The sequence below is a fragment of the Chiloscyllium plagiosum genome, unplaced genomic scaffold, assembly GCF_037043375.1.
Source record: "Chiloscyllium plagiosum isolate Xiang-an unplaced genomic scaffold, Cpla_swu_hap1 HiC_scaffold_27, whole genome shotgun sequence".
Taxonomy (NCBI): Eukaryota; Metazoa; Chordata; class Chondrichthyes; order Orectolobiformes; family Hemiscylliidae; genus Chiloscyllium; species Chiloscyllium plagiosum.
In genome coordinates this window covers 131316-140195 of record NW_028270165.1, presented here as the reverse complement: position 1 = coordinate 140195, position 8880 = coordinate 131316, and the positions used below count along the sequence as shown (strand labels likewise).

Genomic DNA, 8880 nt, shown 5'->3' with positions numbered 1-8880 from the left:
TTTCTCACCCACCTTTCTATTCTGGGGTTAAACTGCTCAGTTTCTGACTCTTTATTCCATCCAGTCCATGCTGAACATGATTCTAAACTAGCTAGTTTCCACCTGCCTGGAAGTGGTCTCCCATTTCAGGGAGAAATGAGGAATTTATTCTTTTCTTGTTAGTTTATGGAATGTTCCCCCACAGAAGGTAATGGAGACTGGCTCATGGAATGTATTCAAGACTTAATTGAAGAGAATTTTAAATGACAGGGATATGAAAGGTTATGGAGAACAGCAGGAAATGGAGTGACGGCCAAAGCAGCACAGATATGATTTTATGGAACAGCAGAGCAAACCCCAGAAGCTGAATGGCTCACTCCTGGTTCAATCTGTGACAACCTGTGTCAGGGCAGGAAGAGGTGAGTATAGATCCATCAGTCAACATTTTTCAGCATTTTTAGGAGAATGTGGAGCATGGGGCAATAATACCTAGTGAGAATGGAGGGACACTGTGGCATTGAGAAGAAAGAATGTTCCACAGGAACCAGAATTGTCTGTTTGGAATTTCTATCCTTTGTAGATAGTGATGTCTTCTGTATTCTCTATTTTACAGGATATGAGAATGGATGGAATTGCAGCCATAAATCTCAAAACAAGATCTGATCGAGACAATCGATTCACTGGCACAGGAATGTTATCAGTCTTTTGAATCTCACTGGAAATTTTATTTCTCTTCTGTCTTGTCTGCTTTGAAATGTTTCAAACTTCAGTGAGGCTGAAGTACACAGGCCTCAGTGAGCGTGTACCAGTGAACTGACTGTGGGAAGAGCTTTAAGCGGGTACAAAGTCTGAAATAACAACATCCGTTCGCAGCAGCAAGACATAGAACACCTTCCATTTGTGAATGGTCCTTCAACTAATTGTCAACACTAGAAGGCGGTAGGGATTCCCACGTGATGAAGAAACCGTGGAAATGTGGAGACTGCGGGAAGGAATTCAAATTCCCATGCTTGCTTGAAAGCCATTGCCGCCGACCCATTCATCCGCCCTAGTGACCCACCAGCGGGTCCATACAGGGGAGAGGCCTTTCACATGCAATTTGTGTGGGAAGGCGTTCGTTCAGTTATCCACCCTGCATAGTCACCAGCGGGTCCACTCTAGGGAGAAGCCTGCTCTGTGTGTGGGAAGGCATTCAACCAGTCTTCCAACCTCCAGAGTCACCAGCGGGTCCACACCGGGGAGAGGCTGTACACCTGCTCTGTCTGCGGGAAGGCGTTCGTTCAGTTATCCACCCTGGTGACCCACCGGCGGATTCACACTGGGGAGAGGCCGTTCACCTGCTCCATGTGCGGGAAGGCGTTCACCCAGTCTTCTGCCTTGCTGACCCACCAGCGAGTCCACACCGGGGAGAGGCCTTTCTCCTGCTCAGTGTGCGGGCAGGTATTCACATGGTCCTCTGCCTTGATGAACCACCAGCGGGTCCACACCGGGGAGAGGCCGTTCACCTGCTCTGTGTGTGGTAAGCACTTCAGCGATTCATCCACCCTGCGGCGACACCGGTGGGTCCACACCAGGGAGAGACCATTCACCTGCTCCATGTGAGGGGAGGGCTTCATTGATTCGTCTTCTCTGCGGAGACACTAGCGGGTCCACACCGGGGAGAGACTGTTCACGTGTTCCATCTGTGGGAAGGCATTCATTCAGTCCTCTAACCTGCAGAGTCACCAACTGGTCCACACCGGGGAGGGGCCATTCACCTGCTCAGTGTGTGGGAAGGGGTTCATTGATTGGTCTTCCCTGCGGAGACACCAGCCTATCCACACTGGGGAGAGACCGTTCACCTGCCCCGAGTGCGGGAAGGGATTCAGTCAGTCATACCATCTGCTCAGACACCAATCCAGTCACACTGAGTAGTGAACATTTGGATGCTTTGTGGGTGTTACTTGTCTTAATATTCAAGAGCTGAAAATGTGTTGCTGGAAAAGCGCAGCAGGTCAGGCAGCATCCAAGGAGCAGGAGAATCGACATTTCGGGCATGAGCCCTTCTTCAGGAATCCTGAAGGGCTCATGCCCGAAATGTCGATTCTCCTGCTCCTTGGATGCTGCCTGACCTGCTGTGCTTTTCCAGCAACACATTTTCAGCTCTGATCTCCAGCATCTGCAGTCCTCACTTTTTCCCTTAATATTCAAGAGGGCATATATTCCCTGGTGAGTTGAGCACCTATTAAGACACACTTACTGATTTGGAGCATGTACTGAAGTCAGGAGGTGTGTATCTGTCATGTTTGACTCCGAAGAAATCTGGCTCCAGTTTCTCCAACCCCGCCAGGATGATAACATGGTGTGACATATTGTGTTATAGGTCTCTTTACTAACCCACTCTCAAACGCTTTCTATTTAGTCATTCATAACTCTTTTCTAAGCTGCTCACAGGAGCCCTATATCTAATAATACTGCATTCCCATTTCATTCACTCATAACTCTTTCCTATAACATAGCTTTATTCGTTCATTCATAAAATTGCAGTTTTGTAGTATATTTTACTATTACAAAATAGAATAAGTTAAAACACCTCTTTTGACTCATTCCTGCTTTTTCACACCTTCATCCCTTACCAGCCCTTGCTACTAGCAGTGTTGTAGGCCTATTTCTGCATCAAAAGCTACCTCTGAATAACTGTCAACATAGTAATGTTTTCAGAACAATGCCTCCCTGCCATCTTATTACCATGAAAGAATAGAATATTAATCAGCACTTGCCAACTGTCTATCGGGACCTGAATAAATACATCAATACATAAATACATCAAGTAGTTTTTAGATTTAGATTACTTACAGTGTGGAAACAGGCCCTTTGGCCCAACAAGTCCACACCGACCCGCCGAAGCGCAACCCACCCATACCCCTACATTTGCCCCTTTAACCTAACACTACGGGCAATTTAGCATGGCCAATTCACCTGACCCGCACATCTTTGTGACTGTGGGAGGAAACCGGAGCACCCGGAGGAAACCCACGCAGACACGGGGAGAATGTGCAAACTCCACACAGTCAGTCGCCTGAGTCGGGAATTGAACCCGGGTCTCTGGCGCTGTGAGGCAGCAGTGCTAACCACTGTGCCACCGTGCCGCCCACAATTAAGAGGTGTTAGTCCTTTCGTCTTTTAAGTCAGCAAATGTTAGTAAAACTACTCGGCCTATATGCTCTAAATAAGTTAGACATTGTACCTGCACTGAATAAAATAATAAAGGATATTAAACTGTTTATCACTGCTGGATTGTGAGATATGTTTAGTATTTGCCAGCATGAGTTTCATTCATTCCTGCAATTTCATAGAAGCACAGTTCCTGACTCGCTGCCACTGTCCCCTTTAAGAAGCTGACTATCGAGACTGTGCTTCTATGAAATTGCAGGAATGAATGAAACTCATGCTGGCAAATACTAAACATATCTCACAATCCAGCAGTGATAAACAGTTTAATATCCTTTATTATTTTATTCAGTGCAGGTACAATGTCTAACTTATTTAGAGCATATAGGCCGAGTAGTTTTACTAACATTTGCTGACTTAAAAGACGAAAGGACTAACACCTCTTAATTCTGCAAGCAGACCACACAGACAATCTCAATCCTATCAGGAGTAGCAGCCAGCGTTTATGTACAATAGTTAAAACAATGGGACACCATAGTGACGGGGTGTTAATCTCTGTAAGAACTGTGTGTAAAGAGGCTGCTGTAAGGACGGTATTTTGGGATTCCATCTCCACCTCAAGCTTGTGCAACTTGCGGTTGCTGAATAAAGAGGCTATTTGAACACGATCCCACAACAGGAACAGAGAATGCTCGCCCAGTGCTGAAGGTTGGACAAAAAGGAAAACTAAAGTTTCCGAGTGGCGTTTGTGAGAAATCCCCGGAGCAATGTGGAAATTGTCAGGGTCTGGGTGACCCAACGATGTTCCCGAGCCACACAACAAGTGGCAGGTTAGAGGGGGGAATGTGGATATGGGTTATGTCCCCACCATAGCGCTGGACAGCATGGAAACTGACCTTTCCATCCAACTTGGCCATGCTGACTAGATATCTGAAGTTAATCTCATCCCATTTGCCAACATTTGACCCATATCTCTCTCGATTCATCTATCCATCCAGATGACTTTGAAATGTTGTAATTGTACCAATCCCACCACTCCCTCTGCTAGCTCATTCCATACATGCATCACCTTCAGTGTGAAAAGGTTGCCCCTTAGATCCCTTTCCCCATCTACCTTAAACCTATGCCCTCTAGTTTTGGACACCAAAGGGTCTAATTCCATGCTGTACAGCTCTATGAATCTAGTGTAAGTGATAACATATTGGTGGTACACATTTGATGGGCCAAAGGGCCTTTTCTGTACTGTATGATTCTGTGATCAGAAAACTCCTGTAGAGTTCCACAAAAAGGAATGCTCTCTGAATCGGACACCATTTATAACAGATTAATGCAATAATAACTTTAACGTGGAATTTAAGAACAGACATCATTCCATTAGAGCACGTTCTTTCTGCGCTGAAACCATTCTGTTGTTGGTGGGAGATCAGGCTGAGGAGCTTTAACTATTTTTAGGTTTAGATGTTATGCATATAAATCTGGAATAACAGTGGATTAGGAATCGTGTTTAGAGAGAATGGTACTCCAAGCCTCTCTAATCCTGTTGTGTTAACGAGAGAGAGAGAGAGGATGTCACATCTACAGATCCGACAGAAGAGTTGTGCAGCTTGTTCGGTCAGTTGAGTTGGTCCTGCTCTCAGACAAGACTGGATGTTGATTTTGATGGATCCCTATTAAACGTTACATCAGAACACTCCAAATCCAAGGAATGTGTCATGAGTAGATCAAACATGACATTTGGAGAAATAGGTGCTGACATTTCTATCCTTGTGGGGGCTGGGGGAAGTCTTCAGATCAGGGAACGTATGTGGAGAGAGAATTGGTTAATGTCTCGTGTCTGATCTCACTCTCATTCAGAACTGAAAGGGGCTGGAAAATGCTCGTTTTTATGGCATAGACAGAGGGGGGAGTAAGACCGAGGGGAACATCTGGTGAGAAGTACCCCGAGCCAAAGAGATAGATTGCTAATGATGGTGAAGGTGAGATTGAGGTATCATATGGGTGTTAATGGAAGTGTGAAAGGGAGAAAGCATCCACACTGCTCAGAACAAAGTCAACAAGACATGCCTGTGTGAGCAAATGGAACAAAATTGGAGAGGACTAAGCAGGGTAGACTGATACAGTGAATGGTAGACCCCTGGGGATTGTTGCTGAATGAATAGCTCCAGGAGTGCAGACGTTAATCCTTGAAAGTGGAGTTGCGGGTAGACAGAGTGATGAAGAAAGTGCTTGCTTTCGTGGGTCACAGCATTGATTAAATGAGTTGGGACGTCATGTGGTTGTACAGGACATTGGTGAGACCACTTTTATAACACGGCATAGAAGTCTGGTCGCCATTCATTTGGAAGGACCCTGTTAAACTTGTGAGGCTGCAGACAAGATTTACAGGGATGTTACTGGGACTGGAGGTTTTGAGTTATAGGGAGAGGCTGGGGCCTTTTTTTACCCTGGAGCGTTAGAGCCTGAGGGGTGACCTTATACTGATTTATAAAATCATGAGGGGCATGGAGAGAGTGAATAGCCAAGCTCTTTTTTTCTCGGGGAGGGGAGGGGGTGGGGGGGAAGGTTCAAAACTAGAGGGCATAGGTTTAAGGTGAGAGGGGGAAATATTTACAAAGGACCTAATGGGAAACATTTTCATGCAGAAGGTGATATTTGGATGGAATGAGCTGTCAGAGGAAGTGGGTACAATTGCACATTTTAAAACGTATCTGGATGAAGGGTTCAGGTTTAGAGAGATATGGGCTAAATGTGGAACTTGGGTCTGGGCCAGATTGAGACATCTGGTCGGCATGGATGAGTTGAACCGAAGGGTCTGTTTCCGTCTAGTGTGACTCTATATCTATCCTCTATGACCAAAACCAGACCTCTTCACTGATAATCTTCCTACTGGATTTTTTTTTAGAGCACCCAATTTCAGGAGATTTCTGGTGGGTAAAATTGGCATCTGTCCTGTATCATGGAAATTCTGGAAAATAAAAATAAATAGTTCTCCCTGTGAATGGTACAATCCTCCCCACTGCTACCTCTCCAATGAACAATTACAATCCTTTCCGCCCCCACACCCATTCAGGGTACAGTCCTCCCCTACCCACATCTGACATGAATGGTATGACACTTGCTGTCTGAATTGTATAATTGTCCCCTTCCCATGTGAATGGTACAATCCTTCCACCCCCCCCCACCACAACCCATGAATAGTAGGATCCTTCTCAGTTCCCCATTCCCCCCAGAATGGTACAATTCTCCCCTGAGAATCCTGAGCTGGGAACTCCTAAGTCTCTTTGTGTTTCCAGCATGGACCCTTTCTGGAACTCCACTTGCCCCCTCCTGAAAAATGTCCCTTTATACCACCACTCTGCCTTCTGCCAGCCAATCCTCAATCCATGTCAGCACCTTGCCCCTAACACCTGGGACTCTTATCTTATTTCACAGCCTCCTGCGCTGCACCTTGTCAAAGGCCTTCTGGAAATTCAAATCACTCTCATCCACTGGCTCTCCGTTTGTCTAACTTACTCATTCGCTGCTCAAAGAATCCTAATACATTTGTCAGACATGACCTCCTCTTGTCAAAGCCATGCCGATTCAGTTCTGTTTTACCACGCACCTCGAAATATTCCACACTCTCACCCTTCAAAATGCGTGTTCAGTTTACCCATTTTACAATAAATAAGCTCTTCTGTTAATTAAAATGTAACCAAGTTTAAAGACATCATATTATGTATGTACACTGTCTTTGCCCCTTGTAATATATTATCCTTCTGAAGAAGTCCTTCAAAAAATATTAGCACAAGGTATGAAATGGAAATTGGAGTGAAAAAGGATGAGAGATGTCTAAAAAGAGGTATACAAGATGTTGAGAGGCATAGATAGAGTAGATAGCATTGGAAGAAATGATTGTTACAAGTCGGCATAATTTTAAGGTAATTGGAGGAAGGTTTGAGGGAGATGTCAGAGTAGGTTCTTCACGCAGAGTGGTGGGTGCATGGAATCCACTGCCAGCGGTGGTAGTAGAGTCCGATATATTAGCAACATTTAAGCGATTGGCACATGGAAGTTAGTACATTGAAGGGTATGCCTCATCTGAGAGTAGGATAAAGTGCCTGTACTGTTCTGTGTTCTATGTCAAAAGTTTCGGATTTGTGAGCAGTACAGTCAGATCCGAGCAAACAAGGACATGCAGGTCATACGGCGCTTAGACCGAGCGAGGCGTGCAGGGTCACGGCTGCACAAGGGGTGCACAAAAGGAAGGTCAACATTTAGATTTCAAATTGGACCATTTGGATGGTGTTGGACAGAGGAAGGAAGTTGCCGTCTGAGTTAAAGCTCAACCTTCATTCAGAGAGAGGAGCAGGAGCAGCAGCAGCTTTAGAAGCTCATGGTCCACCTTCCGCATTCAGACAATACGGGGCGCTCTGATTGGCCGGATGACTAGACTCCTTCCGGTCCTCCAGGGTTTCCCAAAGATTGGTCAGCCATCGACCAGAACGATGAGGGGCGGTGCCCCATGCCTATCTGACACATGCGCAACAGCACCTCCCTCTCAGCGCACGTGCACTGTCCGCCATCAGAAGAGGGGTTTCTCCATCGCATGGGAGTGTGGGAGATATAGCTGCCATTAAAGAGATTAAATCAAGTGTCTCATATGCTTCCTTAACTGTCCTACTCGTGTGTTGTTGTAGTACATCTCAGGAACCAACCTTTAATCGATTTTAAATGTATACACTGAATGAAAGACTACAGGTGTTTACCTCTAAACTCTATTTCCAGTTCAGTGTCAGTATGTTGCTCTGTATCTGTCCTCAAATAAGGACCGAGTCAATACCCTCCACCTGTCACTCCTGAACGTTGATTTTGTTTTTTGTTTGCACATTCCAACACTCTGTTTCAATCATTTGTTAAAAGTTATTCGTGGTACATGAGAGTTGCTGGCTGGCCAGCATTTTGTTCCCCTTGAGAAGGTGGTGATGGGCTGCCGTTTTGAACTGCTGTGGTCCACACGCTTCACGATGACCCACAATGTCCTTAGGGAGGGAATTCCAGGATTTAGACCCAGCAACACTGAAGGAACAGCAATATATTTCCAAGTCAATATGATGAGTGGCTTGGAGGGGTACTTGCAAGAGATTGTGTTCCCAAGTAGCTTTTGTCCTGGTCCTTCTAGCTGGAAGTGGTTGTTAGTTTGGAAGGTATTTTCTCAGGTTCTTTGCTGAATTTCTGTGGTGCGTCTTGTAGATAGTACACACTACTGGTTCTGAACAGTGGAGCAGAGGGAGTGCATGTATGTGGATATGGTGCCAATCTATCAGGTTACTTTGTCCTGGATGGTATCAAGTTTTTTTCAGAGATGTTGAAGCTGCACTCATCTAAGCTGGTGGGAGAGTATTCCACTTCACTGCTAAATTGTGCCTTGTAGAAGATGGATAGATGAAAGTATTTGACAAATGCACTGCTTCCACAAGATCTAGTGGATTTGTGCCACTTTTACCCACCAAAAAGCTCCGGACACTGGGTGCATTATAACAAATCCAGTGGGAAGATTATCACTAAAAAGGTCAAGTTTCGCTCGGTTTACAAAATTATGAGGGGCATGGATAGGGTAAATAGGCAAAGTCTTTTCCCTGGGGTCAGGGAGTCCAGAACTAGAAGGCATAGGTTTTGGGAAAGATATAAAAGAGACTTAAGGGGCAACTTTTTCCACACAGAGGGTGGTACGGGTACGGAATGAGCTGCCAGAGGAAGTGGTGGAGGCTG

The 8880-nt window shown here is 45.5% G+C and overlaps 1 protein-coding gene and 1 pseudogene across 1 annotated transcript in view; both read left to right on the top strand.

The window, feature by feature from the left end:
- Positions 1 to 935: 935 nt before the first annotated feature.
- Positions 936 to 1980, top strand: LOC148142774 (uncharacterized; annotated as a pseudogene).
- Positions 1373 to 8880, top strand: part of LOC148142773 (uncharacterized) — a 46541-nt gene continuing 39033 nt past the window's right edge. Inside the window, exon 1 of the mRNA XM_087973832.1 lies at positions 1373 to 1498. The gene's annotated coding sequence lies outside the window, so the exon portion shown is untranslated. The remainder of the gene's footprint in view (positions 1499 to 8880) is intronic.